Here is a 23,243-nt window from a genome sequence, read left to right on the forward strand (position 1 = left end):
ACATCCACCATCACCCCCCCCCCTACCACATCCACCATCACCCCCCCCCCTACCACATCCACCATCACCCCCCCCCTACCACATCCACCATCACCCCCCCCTACCACATCCACCATCACCACCCCCCCCCCCTACCACATCCACCATCACCCCCCCCCCCCACCACATCCACCATCACCCCCCCTCCACCACATCCACCATCACCCCCCCCCCCCACCACATCCACCATCACCCCCCCCCTCCACCACATCCACCATCACCACCACATCCACCATCACCCCCCCCCCCCCCTACCACATCCACCATCACCCCCCCCCCCCCTACCACATCCACCATCACCCCCCCCCTACCACATCCACCATCACCCCCCCCCCTACCACATCCACCATCACCCCCCCCTACCACATCCACCATCACCCCCCCCCCTACCACATCCACCATCACCCCCCCCCCCTACCACATCCACCATCACCCCCCACCACATCCACCATCACCCCCCACCACATCCACAATCCCCAAAACATTCCCCATCATACTCCCCACCCCACTCCACCCCCACACCCCACTCCCCACCTCTCGCAATCAGCGCTATTTTTGCGCATCTATCCCGACAATTGCAATGCAATGAACGTTTCATCATCCTCGCAGCGCTGCTCCACCCCCTCCGACCCCAACACCTTGATCGCCATCCGAAAACAAAAAAACACCGCGGCAACCCCGTCGAGAAGCCTTTGGAAACACGTCAAACCTGCCCAACACTCACCTGTCGAAAACTGCAGCTTGTCCCTTTGCGCAAGCGCTATGCATGACGTAATGCAAGCCTAAATTCTTTACATTTTTACCTGAAAAGATTGCCGATGTCAAATCCAAAAAACGATCTCTGCGGACCGTGATACGGTTACGTTTGGCCGATTGATGAAGCCATACATTGTTATTCAAGCGAAGCGTTCCTGGTAAAAAATAAAATACAAAAATACAAGATCCTTAGCTTATACACCGCCTCAAATAGTATTTCTTTTTGAAAGATTACATGACGGTTCTGTAGTTATTATCGAAAATCACACACGTCATACACATGGAATGGTTGAACGTCCAGCACATCTGAGCTTGTTTCTCTCCTCTCCCACGTCTTATATACTTCAATTCTCTCGATATGTTCAATATCATCGGCTAGATCCACAGTGAATATAGGACAAAGTGAACGTGCACAGATGTAAGGTTTGAACACGCTTTAACAAAGCAGGCTACATGGCGATCAACGTCACATAACGATATACTTTCGTGAGTTGTGACGTTCCGGTGAGGTCACTTTTTATCACATCAGACAACTGATCTGACTGTTACCGGCCTCGGTAGTGAAATAGAGGAACGTTCTGAGTCGAGGAGCTTTGATGGGTCTTTCAACCTCGACCTGGGTCAAAGTTCCTTGGAAGGGAACTCATACTGATTGTTCAAGTTTATTTTTTCCACTATTCAAAAAGATACCAGCATTCTCGGCACTCGGTAGAGAGCATACCTCCACCAGGCTCAACAGTTTACGTTTTGTATCCCACTGATATGCCGGATCTGGATTCTGACCTGAACCAAAAGCTAATTGGCGTGATTTTGCCATTTCCCCACCTCATTTGTGATGTATGCAACATCTAGACCTCACCGACAGGAATATGTAACAACCGGATACGGATGTACACGTCACTTCCAGGTTGGCGGGCTTGAAGTGACGACATCTTGCTTTCTGGTCGCACAATAAAAGTCAGTTTGAATTGTGCTGAATGAAATGGTATCTCGGACGAGCGACAGATGAAAGCAGTCCTACTTTCAGTATGTGGTGCAGAGACATTCACGTTGTTGAAGAATTTGGCCATGCCCAGGCCCATTAGGGACCTGAAATATTCGGAATTTGTGGAAGCTCCAATGGATCACTGCAACCCGTCACTGTCAGTTATTGTCCAACGTTTCAATTTCTACATGAGCAGTCAGACAACAGGATGGTCAATTTCCGAATTTATTTCAGAGCTTAAGAAACTTTCACACTTCTGCGAGTTCGGTGAGAGACTCGAGGACATGCTGGAGGACCTGCTTGTTGTTGGTGTTGTGAACGATCACAACCGGCGACACCTGTTAACCGAACGGACATTGAAATTCACAGACATTCGTAAGTTCAACCTATCCTTGATCGTCATCCCAGGTGATGGACCATCATTACCCAGTAGGAACTGGTTAGAAGTAATTGAACGCAACTGGAAGCAGATTCATCAATTTCGTGCAACCTGAAAGGCATCCAAAACCACATAAAGGAGACCTGGTCGGACATCCAGACATCTTCAACGATGAGCTCGGTTCTTTGCAGGGTTACTCTGCTAATCTCAACATTGACAAAGATACAACACAACAACAACATGCATTTTAAAGGCCATTTTCCCTGCTAGAGCGGGGGTTAGCCTTGCGGTCCCCATGACAATCTTCTCCATTTTGCCCAATTTTCTGCATCTCTCCTTGTTAACCCCCTTGCCCACATTTCTTCTTCCACCATCTTTAGCCAAGTCTTTCTCGGTCTTCCCGTCCTCTACTTCCTTCTACATTCATTTCCATCACTCTTCTCAACCAGTCACTTTCATCCTTCCTCAACACATGACCAAACCATCTCAACCTGTTCATCTTCACAGCATCAATCACAGGCTCTATTCCCATCATCTTTCACAATTCATCATTTGTCTTCCTCTCTCTCAACGATACTCCGCACCATCCATCGAACCATTCGCATTTCCACCCTTTCCAACCTTCGTTGCTGCTCTACATTCATTACCCATGTCTCGCTCCCATAAATCATAACACTTCTCACACATGCAGCATACACCTTTCCCTTCAGCTTCAACGGCACGCCCCTCCTCATCAGCACGCCACTCAGTTCCCGAAACTTCTTCCATGCACATCTCACTCTAGCAACCGTTGCTGAGTCTGATCCACCTTCTCCATTCAGCATGTCTCCGAGGTAGCAAAATGTTTTCACACCTTCCAGCTTCATGCCGTCTCCAAGATCCAACTCAACATTTCCTCCATCTGCAGCTCCCTCTGTGCACACCTTACATTTGAATGTAGCTGCCACATTGGTTAATGACCCTCTCAGACCACTACATTTTTGATGAACCCACTCAGCGCACATTGTACATTGAATGGAATTCACTCCGACACCCTTCCTACACACAGCACAGGGCTAATTCACAGTTCTTTCCACCTCACCACATGCCATCACCTTCGTCTTTCCGATATTCACCTTCAGACCTTTTGTCTCCATACATTCCTTCCACTTGTTCATCTTTTCCTTCAGTCCATCCATACTTTCCGCAATCAACACCAGATCATCTGCATACAACAACTCCCACGGTAAACCCTCCTTTACGTTCTGAGCCAGCACCTCCATCACAGCTACAAATAGTAGTGGACTTAGTACCGACCCCTGATGCACTCCCACCTTCACCTCAAACTCACCACTGTTCCCGTCCTTCGTCCTTACAGCTGTGCGCGCTCTTTTGTACATTGCCATCACTACTCTGATCAACCATTCCCCCACTCCTAACTTCCTCAATGCCCATGTCATTGACAAAGATGCTAAACCAATTTTTTTCAAGGCTCGACCAGTTCCTTTTGCTCTTCGTGAAAAGGTTGACAAAGAGCTCGATCGACCCCAGCTACTTGAGATCATTGAACCAGTTCAATACTCACATTGGGCTGCACCTGTTGTCCCTGTCCTCAAAGCTGTTCATTCGATTCATCTTTGTGGTTGACTATAAAATGACAGCCAACAATTGCTTCACACTAGACAACTATCCAATCCGCGGATTGATGACTTGTACACCAAGTTGAGCGAAGGCCAACATTTCAGCAAATTCGACCTCAAGTCAGCATATATTCAACTTCTTCTCGAGGAAGAATCGAAGAAATACCTGACAATTAACATGCATCGTAGCCTGTACAAATACCACCGACTGAGTTTTGGGGTGAAGTCTGCCCCAGGGATATATCAGCGTTGTATGGGCAGTTTGTTTGCTGCAGAACGGCACGTTATCAGGATGACATCCTGGTCACCTGTTCTACAGAAGCCGAGCATCTACACAACCTAGAGTGAGTCTTGAAAAAGCTATCGGACTCCAGCCTCCGTTTAAGGCTCGACAAGTGTGAGTTCATGGCACCATCAGTAACATACCTGGGCCACAGAATTGACGCTCAATGCCTACATCCAATTAAGGATGAAGTCAGAACGATCAAGGATTCACCAGCTCCAAGAGACGTGACAAAACTGAAAGCCTATCACGACATGCTGCAATACTACAGCAGCTATATCCCAATCATATCCAATGTTTTGGGTCTTCTCTATCACCTGCTGAAGAAAGGAGTCTCATGGAACTGGGGTACTACACAACAAGCAGCCTTCCAGAAGTCAAAGGACCTGTTCCAAGCATCAAACATACTAGTTCACTATGATCCTGATAAGAACATCGTACACAAACCAACCGGAGATCTTTCTCCGGTGTGCTGCTTGTCAGTACAGTGTGAGGGCAGTGCTGTCTCGTGTTATGCCCAATGGCTCAGAGAAACCAGTGGCATTTGCCTTTAAGACATTATATCACGCAGAAAATAATTATAGTTAGTTGGACAAGGAAGGTTTTGGAATCACCTTTGGAGTCAAAAAGTTCCACCAATACCTATTCTGATGACACTTTGGTATCCATACGGATCACAAACCACTCATTCGCCTGTTTGGTCCAACATGGTCATTGCTACTCCCTGCTTACGACTACCGCACTCAGTATATACCCGGATATGGCATTGCCAATGCAAATGCCATAAGCCGTCTACCATTACCCAACTTGGTCACTAACCCACCATTACCTGGCAGTGTGATCGCCTTGATGGATCATCTGGAGGACTGTCCCAATGTCCCATTGTCCCATTGATGCCAACCATATTTGCACCTACGCAAGACGTGATCCAGTCCTTTCCAGAATTCTCCAAGCCATGCAGCTTGGATGGGAATCGCTACCTGATGGCGATCCTGCCTATGTTCCTTACATGGCACGTCAAAATGAACTTGGTGTAGACAGCGGGTGCATATTGTGGGGTTGCTGTGTGATGATGCCGCAACAACCCTCAGGTGTTGTGAAAGTGAGAGTACCTCAGAACGGAATGTCTATCTTGGATAGATAATGGAATGCACAACCAGACCATTGGACTAATGTCAATGTCTGTCTTTGTCGATGTTGCTCGGGGCCTGAAATATCCATTGGGGTAACAGCATACTTGTTGGTACCTGAAACATGGTGATCTATGCCTGGGTGAGGCGTAACCATGGGAAACCTTGGTGGAGGCCGGTATCGAACCTGACTCACAAATCAGTCATCCTGGCCAAAGGGGTGAGAAGGAAGTCGGGAGAGATAGCAACTGATGATGAGTATCACCCTGGCTTTGATGAAGATCTTTTGGCGTAAAGGAAATTTGACGATTTTTTGTAGAATGTGAGTGCATGAATCTAGTTCGACTGTTTCATAAATGGCTGATTGGGGGTTCATGGGAAAGCGAGATTATAAAGAGTAAAATGGAAATGAACTTCCAGTGGGGCAATGAGGCTACATTTGGACTTCACAAACGGGGGAATGAACAAACAGGAAAAGAGGAGAAAGGGATGAAACGCAGTAACCTGTCACTGATAGGGTTGGGTTATAGGTAGGCCTTATGTGGGTTGAAATGATCAAGGGAAGGGATGGAGGGAGAGAGGGGTGACATATAGTGCATGGCCTGCTTGAAGCCCTGGAGGGAAAACTGTTCCAATACAATTATTGTTTGCCCCAGCATGGATTTAAAAAAAACCCTTTGCGTAAACACCCTCAATGTATCACTTGATGTCTGCACCAAAGCCTTTAGATCTCATTCTGAGCAAATGGTCCCAGTCCCTGAGAGTTTTCTGAAACCCTTTTTTTTTCCTACAGTGATCAAGTCTCATTTGGAAGCTTATGAGTTGTTCCTAACACCAGTGTGGAAGTGTAACTCAGTGTAACTTATTAATTGGCACTGGTAACTTATTAATTAACACTGGTAACGAAGCAGATACATTTTACCTGCAAACTCTGTGAAAGCCGAGTTCGTAAATGAGTGTCAGGAATGTGCCCGAACATGGTAATCTCTTGTCCACCTGGTCACAGCCCCTGGCTGGAGCACCCCCCTATCGTTTGGTAAACGGAACTCACAGCAGGAGGGGAGCGAGCTGATGCCAGGACTTGGTGCATGCATGACCTCGGGGCATTAGCGGAGAAAGGATTAACGTTCAGCGGACAGGGGATTAAGTCCAGTTTGTCCATATAAACGAGAGCAAACGTTGAGTCAAGGAGACTTGTGAGCAGAAGCTCTGACCGACGGAACGGACGAGGACTCATCATCAGACCCTCTGCCCGACGGGAGTGGCGGAGGAACATCGGCCGAATGAGAAGGACCATGCGAAAAGAGTTAACCTGGTCCATTGAATTAAGCGGTATTATTTGGTAATGGAATGAAGTGAATAACCAGTTAATAAACCAGACCTTTTGTAAAACCTGTGTCCGGTCATTGGAGTCTTGAGTCTCCCCCAATACTTCCCCTACAATTTGGAGGCACCGCTGGGATCAATTGTACAAACAAGTCTTTAAAAGGTGAGTGTGGCTTGTTTTTGTCCAATATGATTAACGAACTTGGAAATAGTTTTGTACATACATGGGGGAGGAGGTGGTCCTGGGGGTTCCGTGCGCACCGATGCCGCGATATAGGTGGCGTGACCCATCATGAATGGTACTTCGATAAACGACTGTAGCTATTATTCGTGTTTTTCTAAATGATTTCTGTAAATACGTATTTTTTGCGCTGTCTAAATAAAATGCACCAGGTCGGCGCTGGTCATTAAAGGCCTTACTGTGACCTGGGAGCAAACGGAGCATGCGTGCACCATGCGACCATTTGCTTCCAAGACGTGTAAGGCCGGTACACTCGTTTACACACCCGTACACGTGTAAAGTAGTTTTTTTTTGCACTTGTTCAAAACACGCGACTTGCTCGGCGTGCGACAGGGAGCCGGGAAATGGAATTATATTTATATATATATATTTTACCTCATTCCAATTTATGGTATTGCGACAAAACGGCTTATATCTTTGGAACGACTGGTCGGATTTAGACAAATTAAACGGAATTGTGTAGGACGAAAGCCGTGGGTCCAAAGTAAAAAAAAAAAAAAAAAAAAAAAAAAAAAAAAAGAGGGTGGAGGAGAGAAAAATTTTTTTTCAGTTTTCCCGCCATGTCTAAAACTCGTTCGATCAACAAATAAATTCATGACAGACAACCCCACCTCATGCCGGTCCAGAATTATTGTGAAAGATGGCGATTGGATGAAAATTGCATACCAACACTCCCTCACTGTCCCTCATTGTCCCTCATGTCCATTCCGGCACCCTGTCTCTTGCTCCCGCTCCTTCTCCCTCCCCTCCCTCTAGTTCCCATAGGCGGACGTTTTGCGAGAAGCAAAGCGTTTTGCAGGAAGCTTCCAGGAAGCTTCCAGGAAGCAAAGCCAGGGCTGTTGCTTTTTGTGTATTTTCTCTGCGCCCCATACTCGCAGATTTGGTTGGTACAAATATTTTATTGAAAGGTGAAAGATACTTTTGTGGAAAGCAATGGCAGACCACCCATTGTCACCACTTTCATGAGCTCAGAGAAATAAAAAATTCCAAATTCCACTCTGATGGCTCAGTGGAAATCGGCAGCAGAGTGGGAATCGGCAGACAATGGAACAGCTAGCGACGAGTGTTTGTGAGTAACAACCACCCTCTGGTCGAGGCTCATAGGAGGGGTGATGCTTACTGATTCGGCACGCTTACAATAGATATTAATGGCGAAGGTTGTGGTTGGTTCGATTTAGCGAAATGGACGTTCTTTGAACGGGTTAAATGAGAATTTTCATATTGGATGTCAAAGCAACGAAGAGTTTTGCGGGATTATGGGGTCATATCGCGACATCATGGGAAAGCTGGTGTAAATGGTGGGATGTCAGAGGTAATGGTGTGGTTTAATGTTCACACTGTTTTGGAAAATAATGCTCGATGCAACATGATCCTAAAAAGAACCCATCCCTACATCTAAGGATGAGGAAGGGAAGGAATGGAAAATTTGAAGTATTAAAGTTACGGAACTCAAAATGTCTGGGTTTGGATGTAGTCATTAAAGGATTGAGTCATTCATTGGTTTGATGATGGTCCTAATATTTTGATAAATGTTTGATAATGGTCCTGGTAATTTTAGTCCGAGGAATAATATTGCTAGTGTTTTGTCTGAAGATTTTAATGGGATTTTAATAGGATTTTAATGGGATTTTAATGGGATTTAATGGGATTTTAATGGGATAAAGTGGGAACATTCAAATGTTGTGTTTTGCTGATGTTTCCACAACGTCGCTACAACGTTTCACTTTCGTTGTTGCAACGTTTTGCTCCAACGTTTTGGGAACATTCAAATGTTGTGTTTTGCTGACGTTTCCACAACGTCGCTACAACGTTTCACTTTCGTTGTTGCAACGTTTTGCTCCAACGTTTTGGGAACATTCAAATGTTGGGTTGTGCTAACGTTTCCACAACGTCGCTACAACGTTTCACTTTCGTTGTTGCAACGTTTTGCTCCAACGTTTTGGGAACATTCAAATGTTGTGTTTTGCTGATGTTTCCACAACGTCGCTACAACGTTTCACTTTCGTTGTTGCAACGTTTTGCTCCAACGTTTTGGGAACATTCAAATGTTGTGTTTTGCTGACGTTTCCACAACGTCGCTACAACGTTTCACTTTCGTTGTTGCAACGTTTTGCTCCAACGTTTTGGGGACACTCAAATGTTAAGTAAATCGGATAAGAATTCACGAGTTATTTAATTATTAGCGATTAATGAAGTACTTATTTAATTAATTACATTTCTTATTAAATTACAGTAATTACATTACAGTAATTAGCTGAGGTAATTACAGTAATTACAGTTCCGGTAATTACAGTAATTACAGTAATCATTACAGTAATTGCAGTAATCTTATTACAGTAATTACATTACATTAACTCAGGCACCTTTTGAGTTAGGAAGCTGATATTTGGACATGACACTGACCAAGTGATGTGGCTGTCAAGGAAAATTTTGATTTATTGATTAATCATTTAATAAATTAACTCGTTGATTTATAAATGACTTATTTAATTAAAAGTCCTCAGAGATACATCTTCGGATGAAATACTTGCAGATTGGTTATGCTATGAGCCAATTGATTAAGGAAAATATTTTGTGGCTGTCATATTGGCCATATTGGCAATTTCGTGGCCATATTCGTGGCAACTCAGTTAGTGCCACTGCACCTTTAAAATGCATCCCTGCGTTCATTTTTCGATCGATTGAGTTGAAATTTTGAACAATCGGATCTGGACTGTCGTTGTTAACGACTCTAGCATGCACTCGTCCAATCAGGATGGAGCGGTATGGTCCCCGGATCATCACTGCCCACAGTTTTTAATTAATTTTACTTTTTCTCTTGGTCATATAATTTTGAAGACATGCATGTCATGATAGAGGAAATGTTTGTTCTGTAAAACGGAATAAATGTTGTTTATTTGTGTGGGTGTGTATTTTTGTGTATTTTGGATATATTTTCACGACTAATTCCAGTTATCGTCCTGCAAAATGTCTGCTCGTTCTTTTTCCTTTGAGTCGTAAATTCCTGTTGAATTCTCATTAAAATGCGGAATTAAGTACGCTGTGTGATGATGGAGATCCTTGATGACGAATCAGGAATAGTGAATGAGCAAACAAATATCACGGATGGTACACCGGATAAGGAAAATGTAGATGAAACCCCTTTTGCTCAGGTGCTGTGCAGCGCTGCACAAAGATCCATATGAGCGGGGCCTGGGTGCTGTGTAATTAGTACACAAAGAACCAATTACTAGGGTGCTGAATAAACACAAAGATCCATTTTTTTGAGCTGGTTCTCCCGGTGCTGTGATTTATTCAAAGAACCAAATTTTGTAAGAATTAAGATATGATTTGTCGACATTATAAATACTTTAATATATGTAACGATTTTTGTAACGATCGTCCTGCAAAAGGTCTGCTCGTTCTTTTTCCTTTGAGTCGTAAAATCCTGTTGAATTCTCATTAAAATGCGGAATTAAGTACGCTGTCTGATGATGGAGATCCTTGATGCGAATCAGGAAAAGTGAATGAGTGGACAAAATTTGGGAGAGGTCTTACACACGGGTTTATCTATTATTCGTGTTTTTTTTCTCTAGCGATCTGTAAATACGGGTTTTTTTGATATTCTTCACACTCAGGAAGAAGTTGAATGATATGATTGGATATTCTTCACACTCAGGAAGAAGTTGAATGATATGATTGGATATTCTTCACACTCAGGAAGAAGTTGAATGATATGATTGGATATTCTTCACACTCAGGAAGAAGTTGAATGATATGATTGGATATTCTTCACACTTATGGAAGAAGTTGAATGATATGATTGGATATTCTTCACACTCAGGAAGAAGTTGAATGATATGATTGGATATTCTTCACACTTATGGAAGAAGTTGAATGATATGATTGGATATTCTTCACACTCAGGAAGAGGTTGAATGATATGATTAGATATTCTTCACACTCAGGAAGAAGTTGAATGATATGATTGGATATTCTTCACACTCAGGAAGAGGTTGAATGATATGATTGGATATTCTTCACACTTATGGAAGAAGTTGAATGATATGATTGGATATTCTTCACACTCAGGAAGAGGTTGAATGATATGATTGGATATTCTTCACACTCAGGAAGAAGTTGAATGATATGATTGGATATTCTTCACACTCAGGAAGAGGTTGAATGATATGATTGGATATTCTTCACACTTATGGAAGAAGTTGAATGATATGATTGGATATTCTTCACACTCAGGAAGAGGTTGAATGATATGATTAGATATTCTTCACACTCAGGAAGAAGTTGAATGATATGATTGGATATTCTTCACACTTATGGAAGAAGTTGAATGATATGATTGGATATTCTTCACACTCAGGAAGAAGCTGAATGATATGATTGGATATTCTTCACACTTATGGAAGAAGTTGAATGATATGATTGGATATTCTTCACACTCAGGAAGAAGTTGAATGATATGATTGGATATTCTTCACACTTATGGAAGAAGTTGAATGATATGATTGGATATTCTTCACACTCAGGAAGAAGTTGAATGATATGATTGGATATTCTTCACACTCAGGAAGAGGTTGAATGATATGATTGGATATTCTTCACACTTATGGAAGAAGTTGAATGATATGATTGGATATTCTTCACACTCAGGAAGAAGTTGAATGATATGATTGGATATTCTTCACACTCAGGAAGAGGTTGAATGATATGATTGGATATTCTTCACACTTATGGAAAAAGTTGAATGATATGATTGGATATTCTTCACACTCAGGAACAAGTTGAATGATATGATTGGATATTCTTCACACTCAGGAAGAGGTTGAATGATATGATTGGATATTCTTCACACTCAGGAAGAAGTTGAATGATATGATTGGATATTCTTCACACTCAGGAAGAAGTTGAATGATATGATTGGATATTCTTGACAATCATGGAAGAAGTTGAATGATATGATTGGATATTCTTGATTGATTGAATCTAATTGATTGAATTTAATTGAATAAATTTAACTGAATAAATTGAACTGAATAAATTGAATTGAATATATTGATTGTTTGATTGATGAAAATGCGGTCTCAAGAAAGAAGCTTTTATATCTTTGCGAGATATTATCAATGTGGAGACAACCTGGGAAAATTGAGCAAGGTGGTGAGTTTATATACAGATATATATGTGCGGTTACCATTGTGTGATTTCCCCGTCAACAGAGCGGACACCTGAGGATTCACCCATTTCATACTGACCCTCCGGCTCATCTGCAAATACTGATCTGTCAGATTGGATTGTGCAAAAGCCACAACTGAGGGAGATTCTCTGGAAATCACCGTGTGAACAGGTGGAGAGATCCTTCCTGGAGGTACGAGTGAAGCTTTAGAGGAACCTGGAACAAGCTACAACACATCCAACGCTACTTTGATAAAAGGCAGAATGGGAAATGGAGCCTGCAAGAATACACAAGGACAACCAGAGATTCCACAAAAAGGTACTTGTACACATCATATGTACGACCGTTATGGTGCCAAAGCTATAAGGCAGGTCGAGAATTGGTATTTGTGGACAAAGGGACATGATGAGGAGTTTCCAAGAGATGGTACATTTGAGCGAAGTCGATTGGAAAGATTGGAACAAAGATTGAAAGCCAGGAAGAGACAGAATCTAACGGTAGACTGGCTTGCATTCCATCTTTGGGATGGTGAATCCAGACAACGGGAACAGCAAGAACGGATAACGGATGTAGAACTTAAAATAAAAAGGATACAGGATACAGTGGAGGAGACAAATGCACAACTGCCCTCGAAATTAGGAATGAAAGTGACAGTTGTCCCATCTGATTTCCAGTTGTCTCCCCAAAAAGGACGGTACAGAGAATTTTTTCGTGTTTCAGGAGATAACGAGAGATTGCAGTGGCAACTCAAGGATGTAGAGATGCAGCCCAGCAATACAAGTGCACAGGTGCACAGATCAGGCAACGACAGAAACCGGTGTTTCGAGTGTGGAAAGATGGGACATTGGAGAAGAAGATGTCCGTATGTCAACAGGAAGACAAGTTCATGGGGCAAACCAAGATCAAGGGTACCAGTGCTTACCGGTACCTCAGACAATGATTAGGCCTTCATTGCTACAAATCCCAAATGATGATTGGCCTCAACAGATTCGATTACTGGACAAACATGAATAACTGTCGATGATTCTTGTGTCTGAAAAGTTTTCAGAGCAAGAATGATTCATTTTTTTCTTTTTGCTTGTTAACAAATTAATAATTAATTGATCACATGCCGAAATTGGATCTTTTATGTTGGGCACACAATTTTAAATTTACAAAGTTGGAACAATTGCTTTGCAAATTTTTGAAACCAAGTGACAAGGGTCACATGATGATCAGGTGGGAATTTCGGACTAGTGTTCCGCATGATTGATAGGTCAGTGGTCGACTGACATACAAATGGGTGTGTAGTCAAATTTGGATAAATTATTGTGGGAACTGAAAGGGTAATTTCAATGTGACATCATAGGGGTTTTCTAAGAATAAACTTTTTGGTCCATTTGTGTATTAGCATTTCTAAAATTGAAGGACAAATTTTATGAAATTGAAATAAAATTGACACCCATCTTGATCTGTAAATAATAGTTCCAACGCAAACAAATACGCATAATGCATGTGTGTGTGTATTTTTGTGTGTCAATGTTAGTGTTTTTTTATTGTTTTGTGTATCAATCTTACAAGATTGTTGACACCGACAGTGTGCCTGTCTGGAAATGGATAGTTTTATGTGGATGGGATTGAATATGCAGAGAATCCGTAAAATAAAATAGAAATATAATTTGATTATGAACATTATCTCTTTTGTCAAGGGAGATGGAATATAAAGATTTGATGTGCTGGGTTATGAGCAGCCATTCATTAATAGTAAAATTGTGAGTAATTTTGGGATTCCATTTTTGATAGAATTTATATAAGAATAACATCTATTTATGGATATGAGCTTCATAAAAAGAAATGAGGGAGTACAAAATTATCCAAATTTGGGAGAGGTCTTACACTGACTTCTCAGAATACTCTGCTCATGGATTTATATATATATATATAAACTTGAATTTTATCAGCATATAAATTGTGCTGCATGTATGGTTGTGTATTAGGCATAGATGATATGGGAAAATAGTAAAGAATATCTTGCTGGTTGGAACTATTGTGAGTTTTAAAATGGAATGCATTGTGAATCTTAAACCAAGGGGCAGCCATGAACGCGCTGTTACGTTATTTATACTCAGAACGCGATGTCACGTGTACCTGCAACATATTTGTTAATCTCGCACACCTATATTGGCATACTGGTGTCAGTAGTACTCACTGGGTGCATAGAAATGGATGAGCAACAGTTAAGGGGGTGTAAAAAAAACACTTACTTGGATATTTTCTACAAAAGTAGGGGTTTCAATAAGTGGTAGCTGTACACATGGGATTCATCAAATTAAGTTTTGGAGTTCAAACAAAGTCACTGGTTAACAGATGGGAATGGAGAGTAAATAAATTCTTCGATGCTGGGTAAATGAAGTGAGATATTACAAAGACTTATTAGAGTTGGGAGACATTGATTTGGTTTTATAGACATTTTAGACATTTTAGACATAGACATTTTATTGATTTGGGAGACATTTTTCGAAGGTTTATTAAAGTGTTGCAATATGACATTTGGCAAGGAAAATTATTGGATGGGAAAATTAGATCTGTTTATAAAATGAGTTTGTTGACCCATTGAAGTTAATTCTTTGAATTGTTGTTTAATTGGCATTTTGAGTTCAAATTGGAAATAGCTTGGTAGAGCTTTGGTTAAAACCTTTGGTTGCAGTGCTTTGGAACAAATTGATAAACCGTAGGAGGTTGATGAGAACAGAAACAAATATGGACCTAAAATAGAAAGATTGTTATGATGATATGAATAATACCGAGATTAAAAGAATGAATCAAGTGATGTTGCAAATGAATAGTGAATACAGTAGAATTAAGATAATGGCATAACGACAATGTTATGAGTTGTGTCAATTACAATATCAGTGAACTCATATCACCACGAGTGACACACTGTTAGGGGAAAAAAAGAGGGAAAAGAAAAAGTGGAGAGGAATTATGGTAATAATACATTATGCTTAATTTGTTGGTTTGGGAAAATTGTTGTTGGGAATTAGGTATTCCCGTTTGTGATTGTAATCATATACAATGCTATTCTTAGTTTAGTAATAAAATACATACCTGATTGAATATTATTTGTGTGACGCATATAAATGAATATAACTTTTGTGTTAAGGAAAAACAACAAATTGTTGAATGTGAAACTGTCGGAAGATATACATGATTATGCTGATTTCATGGTAAGATGTACCCTATCTGATTCAGTGTGTGTGGAAAGCAGATTCAGATGTGACTGAGCATAAGGATAAGACGAGATCACATTTTGGAGGGATTGCTAACGGAATTGGGAAGAAGTTCGAGAAAGAAAATTTGTGGCTAAAAAATGAAGTTAATCGTGGCATACACCCTCTTTCTCAAAGAATGATGAAGACATTCTCCCGTGTAACTTGGAGATGAATGCTTACCTTCCCCAAGGAAATTTATGTGACCATTTGCCTGGATCACACTGCAACATATGAAAGAAAGGCGATCACTTACTCTTGTTCGAAGGCTTCGAACATTCACCACATCAGAAGTTGCAGGACAACGACATTTTACCTGCAACCTCTGTGAAATGCGGGGACATATGTTATTACTTCACCAACGTCCGGGGAACCAGCATGGAGCTGCAAAAAACGGCTGTGCCCTTGTCACAACAGCTGGGAACGATTCTGCTGGTTGCTCCTGGTAAGGACCATGAATGACCTGAGCACTATGGTCCCAACATCATTGTGGATGCATCCGGCATCCCTGTTCCACATCTTGCTGGCCAATCAACGTCACACCAATACTTGCTGCCCACTCACAATGAGGGAGGAGGCAAGTCGACTACAACTGGGTGAAGGCCTTGTTCAGGAATTACTATGGTTTACAGCAAAAAGTGGCAAGAATGCTACAAGGAGAGCAGGGTCAGTCTATGACTCCGCAATGTTACCACAACAGCGAAATCCTACACGAAGTAGTGCAGGAGCTATGAAGACATTAGGAGAAAATGTTTCATACCAGGATTCAAACACAAGTGATCAGCCCTTCCTTTCAAACAAAGTCAACATTTGTGTGGAGGCAAACGTTTTTGCCAGATGGTGCAGATGCTTTACAAAACTTGAAAATGAAGTGAAATTGTTGTATCTTGGTGATGGTGAAGTGTTGTTTTGAAAATATATTTGTGATGCAAATGCAATAGATTGAACGATATGGAAGGAGTCAATGACCAACGAAATGTTTTGTGATTCTTGCAGGATGACGGTGTATGCCCAAGGGAATTTGATTACCAAAGTGATTGATTATTTACTTATACTTGTAATGATGTTTACTTGTAGTGATTGATTGTTTACTGATATTGATGTTTAGATTAATGGTTAATATAAACAAAAACAAAAAGATGAGGGAATTGTGGAAGTGTAACTCAGTGTAACTTGTTAATTGGCACTGGTAACTTATTAATTAACACTGGTAACGAAGCAGATACATTTTACCTGCAAACTCTGTGAAAGTCGAGTTCGTAAATGAGTGTCAGGAATGTGCCCGAACATGGTAATCTCTTGTCCACCTGGTCACAGCCCCTGGCTGGAGCACCCCCCTATCGTTTGGTAAACGGAACTCACAGCAGGAGGGGAGCGAGCTGATGCCAGGACTTGGTGCATGCATGACCTCGGGGCATTAGCGGAGAAAGGATTAACGTTCAGCGGACAGGGGATTAAGTCCAGTTTGTCCATATAAACGAGAGCAAACGTTGAGTCAAGGAGACTTGTGAGCAGAAGCTCTGACCGACGGAACGGACGAGGACTCATCATCAGACCCTCTGCCCGACGGGAGTGGCGGAGGAACATCGGCCGAACGAGAAGGACCATGCGAAAAGAGTTAACCTGGTCCATTGAATTAAGCGGTATTATTTGGTAATGGAATGAAGTGAATAACCAGTTAATAAACCAGACCTTTTGTAAAACCTGTGTCCGGTCATTGGAGTCTTGAGTCTCCCCCAATACTTCCCCTACAATTTGGAGGCACCGCTGGGATCAATTGTACAAACAAGTCTTTAAAAGGTGAGTGTGGCTTGTTTTTGTCCAATATGATTTACGAACTTGGAAATAGTTTTGTACATACATGGGGGAGGAGGTGGTCCTGGGGGTTCCGTGCGCACCGATGCCGCGATATAGGTGGCGTGACCCATCACGAATGGTACTTCGATAAACGACTGTAGCTATTATTCGTGTTTTTCTAAATGATTTCTGTAAATACGTATTTTTTGCGCTGTCTAAATAAAATGCACCAGGTCGGCGCTGGTCATTAAAGGCCTTACTGTGACCTGGGAGCAAACGGAGCATGCGTGCACCATGCGACCATTTGCTTCCAAGACGTGTAAGGCCGGTACACTCGTTTACACACCCGTACACGTGTAAAGTAGTTTTTTTTTGCACTTGTTCAAAACACGCGACTTGCTCGGCGTGCGACAGGGAGCCGGGAAATGGAATTATATTTATATATATATATATTTTACCTCATTCCAATTTATGGTATTGCGACAAAACGGCTTATATCTTTGGAACGACTGGTCGGATTTAGACAAATTAAACGGAATTGTGTAGGACGAAAGCCGTGGGTCCAAAGTAAAAAAAAAAAAAAAAAAAAAAAAAAAAAAGAGGGTGGAGGAGAGAAAATTTTTTTTTTCAGTTTTCCCGCCATGTCTAAAACTCGTTCGATCAACAAATAAATTCATGACAGACAACCCCACCTCATGCCGGTCCAGAATTATTGTGAAAGATGGCGATTGGATGAAAATTGCATACCAACACTCCCTCACTGTCCCTCATTGTCCCTCATGTCCATTCCGGCACCCTGTCTCTTGCTCCCGCTCCTTCTCCCTCCCCTCCCTCTAGTTCCCATAGGCGGACGTTTTGCGAGAAGCAAAGCGTTTTGCAGGAAGCTTCCAGGAAGCTTCCAGGAAGCAAAGCCAGGGCTGTTGCTTTTTGTGTATTTTCTCTGCGCCCCATACTCGCAGATTTGGTTGGTACAAATATTTTATTGAAAGGTGAAAGATACTTTTGTGGAAAGCAATGGCAGACCACCCATTGTCACCACTTTCATGAGCTCAGAGAAATAAAAAATTCCAAATTCCACTCTGATGGCTCAGTGGAAATCGGCAGCAGAGTGGGAATCGGCAGACAATGGAACAGCTAGCGACGAGTGTTTGTGAGTAACAACCACCCTCTGGTCGAGGCTCATAGGAGGGGTGATGCTTACTGATTCGGCACGCTTACAATAGATATTAATGGCGAAGGTTGTGGTTGGTTCGATTTAGCGAAATGGACGTTCTTTGAACGGGTTAAATGAGAATTTTCATATTGGATGTCAAAGCAACGAAGAGTTTTGTGGGATTATGGGGTCATATCGCGACATCATGGGAAAGCTGGTGTAAATGGTGGGATGTCAGAGGTAATGGTGTGGTTTAATGTTCACACTGTTTTGGAAAATAATGCTCGATGCAACATGATCCTAAAAAGAACCCATCCCTACATCTAAGGATGAGGAAGGGAAGGAATGGAAAATTTGAAGTATTAAAGTTACGGAACTCAAAATGTCTGGGTTTGGATGTAGTCATTAAAGGATTGAGTCATTCATTGGTTTGATGATGGTCCTAATATTTTGATAAATGTTTGATAATGGTCCTGGTAATTTTAGTCCTAGGAATAATATTGCTAGTGTTTTGTCTGAAGATTTTAATGGGATTTTAATAGGATTTTAATGGGATTTTAATGGGATTTAATGGGATTTTAATGGGATAAAGTGGGAACATTCAAATGTTGTGTTTTGCTGATGTTTCCACAACGTCGCTACAACGTTTCACTTTCGTTGTTGCAACGTTTTGCTCCAACGTTTTGGGAACATTCAAATGTTGTGTTTTGCTGACGTTTCCACAACGTCGCTACAACGTTTCACTTTCGTTGTTGCAACGTTTTGCTCCAACGTTTTGGGAACATTCAAATGTTGGGTTGTGCTAACATTTCCACAACGTCGCTACAACGTTTCACTTTCGTTGTTGCAACGTTTTGCTCCAACGTTTTGGGAACATTCAAATGTTGTGTTTTGCTGATGTTTCCACATTGTGGAATTGTGGAAGTGTAACTCAGTGTAACTTATTAATTGGCACTGGTAACTTATTAATTAACACTGGTAACGAAGCAGATACATTTTACCTGCAAACTCTGTGAAAGTCGAGTTCGTAAATGAGTGTCAGGAATGTGCCCGAACATGGTAATCTCTTGTCCACCTGGTCACAGCCCCTGGCTGGAGCACCCCCCTATCGTTTGGTAAACGGAACTCACAGCAGGAGGGGAGCGAGCTGATGCCAGGACTTGGTGCATGCATGACCTCGGGGCATTAGCGGAGAAAGGATTAACGTTCAGCGGACAGGGGATTAAGTCCAGTTTGTCCATATAAACGAGAGCAAACGTTGAGTCAAGGAGACTTGTGAGCAGAAGCTCTGACCGACGGAACGGACGAGGACTCATCATCAGACCCTCTGCCCGACGGGAGTGGCGGAGGAACATCGGCCGAACGAGAAGGACCATGCGAAAAGAGTTAACCTGGTCCATTGAATTAAGCGGTATTATTTGGTAATGGAATGAAGTGAATAACCAGTTAATAAACCAGACCTTTTGTAAAACCTGTGTCCGGTCATTGGAGTCTTGAGTCTCCCCCAATACTTCCCCTACACCAGGATGCACAGTTTTCCAAGGACAAGTTGATACAATCCACGAGCATATTTAGACTTACCAACACAACCAACAGAAGCAGAACAATGTTGTATCAGTATTCCATGTCTGCATGTCTGCACTGAAACATACTGTTTGTCTTAAAGTGACACAATCACGACATTTCTTGAAGACATATTTTAGAGGATGATATATATCACTGACCCATTAGCACAAAAATTTAATTTGGGAGAATAATAAGCCAGATAATCGTGTTATAAAATCTGATTTTTTTTTCTTTTTCTTTTGTATACAAGATCGAGGCTCGTGAAAGAGCGAACATTAATCACACAGAAAGACAAACCGACACATAAAACATATAACATCGGGAGCGGTAGACAAGATGGGGAGAGAGGGGGAAGGACACAAACACAACATTTGAGAGCAGGGACCGAGGGACATGGAGACATCGAGAGATCTGAGAGAGGGCGAGGGCTTTGGGGCGGGGGGCATGGGAAGGGGGGGGGGGGGGGGGGAGGTGGGAGAGGTATAAAACATATGGATGTTGGAACCCATCTGTGGATCGGTCCCATCGGCCGATGGGTCTGACCGATTTGGCGACCCATCTGTGGATGCACGAGAAATGACAATGCAGACCCATCGGCCGATGGGTCTGTTCCATCTGCGGATGTGTTGTTCACCTTGAAGGAATGTGTATGCATCAATGGTGGATGAGTTAACATAACCCTAACCCTAACCCTAACCCTAACCTAACCCTAACCTAACCCTAACCCGAACAACCCTAACCCTAACCCTAACAACTAACCCCAACCCTAACCCTAACAACCCTAACCCTAATCATCAGCACCTGCCACTCTCTACCCTGCCACCATTCCCCTCCGCCATTATCAGAAGAACACCTAATGGTTTGTATGAATGTTGAGTATGTTATGTAAAGCTTTACTAAAACTGCCATGTATCTGTTAATTACAAAATGTATTGACAAAATGTATAAATAGATGGGTAGAAATAGATAATAAAACATTTTAAAATCATCTCTGTTAAATTCCTACCACATGTAATTCCAATGACTGTGTACCTGATTGAAGAGCACCATTCTGTCAACACATTCCTTCAAGGTGAACAACACATCCGCAGATGGCGCAGACCCATCGGCCGATGGGTCTGCATTGTCATTTCTCGTGCATCCACAGATAGGTCGCCAAACGGGTCAGACCCATCGGCCGATGGGACCGATCCACAGATGGGTTCCAACATGGACACTGCCAGGACTTCCAGGAAAGAAGTTGGAATTTCAAACAAGGTGGATCTGGGGTGAATTAGCGGGGGTAGAAAAGATCAAGGTTTTGGATGGGAGAAGATAAGAGATGGTGGTGAACAGCTGTTTTAAAGACCTGGAGGGAAGAGTGGGATTGAAGGGAGTGTGGGAGTTTGTTCCAGAGGCGGGAGAAAAGAGGAATAAAAGAGTGAAGGTGAGCAGAGAGCCGAGATTTCGGCAGTTTAACCATCAGAGGGTTGCTGGCAGATCTTGTGCGACCTGTATGAATATTTGGGGGACAGAGCACAGAGAGAGCTGGGGGTGCAAGGCCGGAGAGGAGTCGGTAGAGACAGAAAGACCACCTACCTGCCTGTGGTGAGTGAGTGAAAGGCCCTCAGAGATAGCTTCATTGCGGGAGATTCCAATAATTCTGAAAGCTTTGGTTTCAACAGCGTGAAGCCGAGCTAGGTGTGAGGCAGGAGCACCGGCCCATAGGGGAGAACAGTATTCCATTGAGCTGCGGAGAAAGCCTTGTATGTGGTGAGGAGCTCAGGTGTGCCGATGAAGGACTTCGCACGACGGAGGATGCCCAGTCGGCGACTGGCTTTGGAGGCCAGCTTGGAAATGTGGTTCTCCCAAGAAAGATCATGGCAGATAGTGAGACCCAAAAGCTTGAGCGACAGAACTTCTTGGAAAGGATTGTTGAGAAAGTAGATGGGAGGGTTGTCCAGTCGATCTTTTCGGAGAGACATAGTAAGAGTGTGAGATTTGTCAGGATTGAAAGACATGTTCCACTTGTTTGACCAGTCTGTGATTTTGTCCAAGTCTTCAGAGAGTGAGGAGGCTGCAGACTGCCGATCTGAGGGAAAAGGAATGGAGCGGCAGAGAGTGGAGTCATCAGCAAAGAGATAGAGAGGATTTTCAAGAGAGTCAGAGAGATCATTGATGAAGACCAGAAAAAGCACAGGGCCCAGAACACTGCCTTGGGGAACTCCAGCCTGAACAGGAAGAGGAGATGAGAGAAACCCACTCAGGGCCACACGTTGACGACGACTAGAGAGGAAGTCCGCCAGCCATGCGTGGAGATTTCCCTGGATACCAAAGGAGGAGAGTTTAGTGAGCAGAGCGGGGTGCCAGACCGTATCGAAGGCACGTGATATGTCGAGGGAGACAGCTCTAATTTCCTGTTTGGCATTGAGGACCTCCATCCATTGTTGAGACAGCAGAAGCAGCATGTCCAGAGTAGAGTGACCTGGTCTGAAACCAAATTGATGATCAGAGATCAAGCCATTGGAGGAGAGGAAAGATTTCATATCCGAAGCAATTATGGATTCCATGACTTTGCTGATAATTGGGAGAAGGCTGATTGGTCTGTAGTTGCTAGGATCTGTTTTTGCACCTTTTTGTGCAAAGCGGTGATGTTGGCTGATTTCCAAGCAGATGGCAGTTGACCTTGAGCAAAAGAGAGGGTGAAGAGAACAGAGAGAGGGTGAGATAGAGCGGCAGTGCAGGATTTTAGGACCCGTGGGCTGATGCCGTCGGGTCCAGTTGCAGAATCAGAGTCGAGGGTTGACAGAAACTTTTCCACCTTGTCAGGAGGAAAGGACACGGAGTCCAGGAGCAGCTGGGTACGACTGGGTATGGTGGGTACAGAGAGGGATGGGTTTGGGTCACAAGATTTAGAGGCAAACACAGAGTTGAGGCATTCAGCTTTTTCACGTGCGGAGTCAGCTGTGTAGCCGTTTGAGGTAAGGGAGGGGATGGAGGGGGAACACACACCAGAAACGGATTTGACCAGACGCCACCAGGATTTGGAAGAGGGAGACAGATAAGAGAGTTCGGTCTTGAGAACGGAGAGATATTGTTTCCTGGCTCTCCTGAGGGTGGACACACACTTGTTTCGGGCTTTGTGAAAGGAAATGAGATTTCCTTCCGTTGGATTTGCTTTCCATGAGACGAAGGCAAGTTGTTTCTGGGCAACAGCCTCACCACAAGATTCCGTGTACCATGGACGGGAGGAAGGGTATGACAACTGAAGACGAGATGGGATAAATCTGTGCATGAGAGAGAGCAATTTACTTTGGAAGAATTCCCAGGATGAGTTGATGTCAGAGGTGGTAGAGATGGGAGACCAGTCCAGATGATTGATGGCTGCTTGAAGACCGTGCCAGTTGGCCTGAGTGAAATGCCAGACTCGTCGACGCTGAGCAGGCTCCCTGAGAATGGTCAGAGAGATGGCCACTTTAACAAGGACATGATCAGATGATCCGATTGGAGCAGGAGAAGAGCAGCAGACATTTTCAGGGAAGTTAGTCATAACCAAGTCCAGAAGAGAAGAT

General features: G+C 43.0%; 2 protein-coding genes across 2 annotated transcripts in view; both read right to left on the reverse strand.

The window, feature by feature from the left end:
* Positions 1-846, reverse strand: part of TMEM169 (transmembrane protein 169) — a 63,777-nt gene extending 62,931 nt beyond the window's left edge. The window contains exon 1 of the mRNA XM_068123562.2: positions 764-846. The gene's annotated coding sequence lies outside the window, so the exon portion shown is untranslated. The remainder of the gene's footprint in view (positions 1-763) is intronic.
* Positions 1-23,243, reverse strand: part of LOC144893031 (uncharacterized) — a 264,881-nt gene that overhangs the window by 81,446 nt on the left and 160,192 nt on the right. The window lies entirely within an intron of this gene.

Source organism: Myxine glutinosa, chromosome 7 (assembly GCF_964187855.1).
Source record: "Myxine glutinosa chromosome 7, kmMyxGlut1.1, whole genome shotgun sequence".
NCBI classification, from domain to species: Eukaryota; Metazoa; Chordata; class Myxini; order Myxiniformes; family Myxinidae; genus Myxine; species Myxine glutinosa.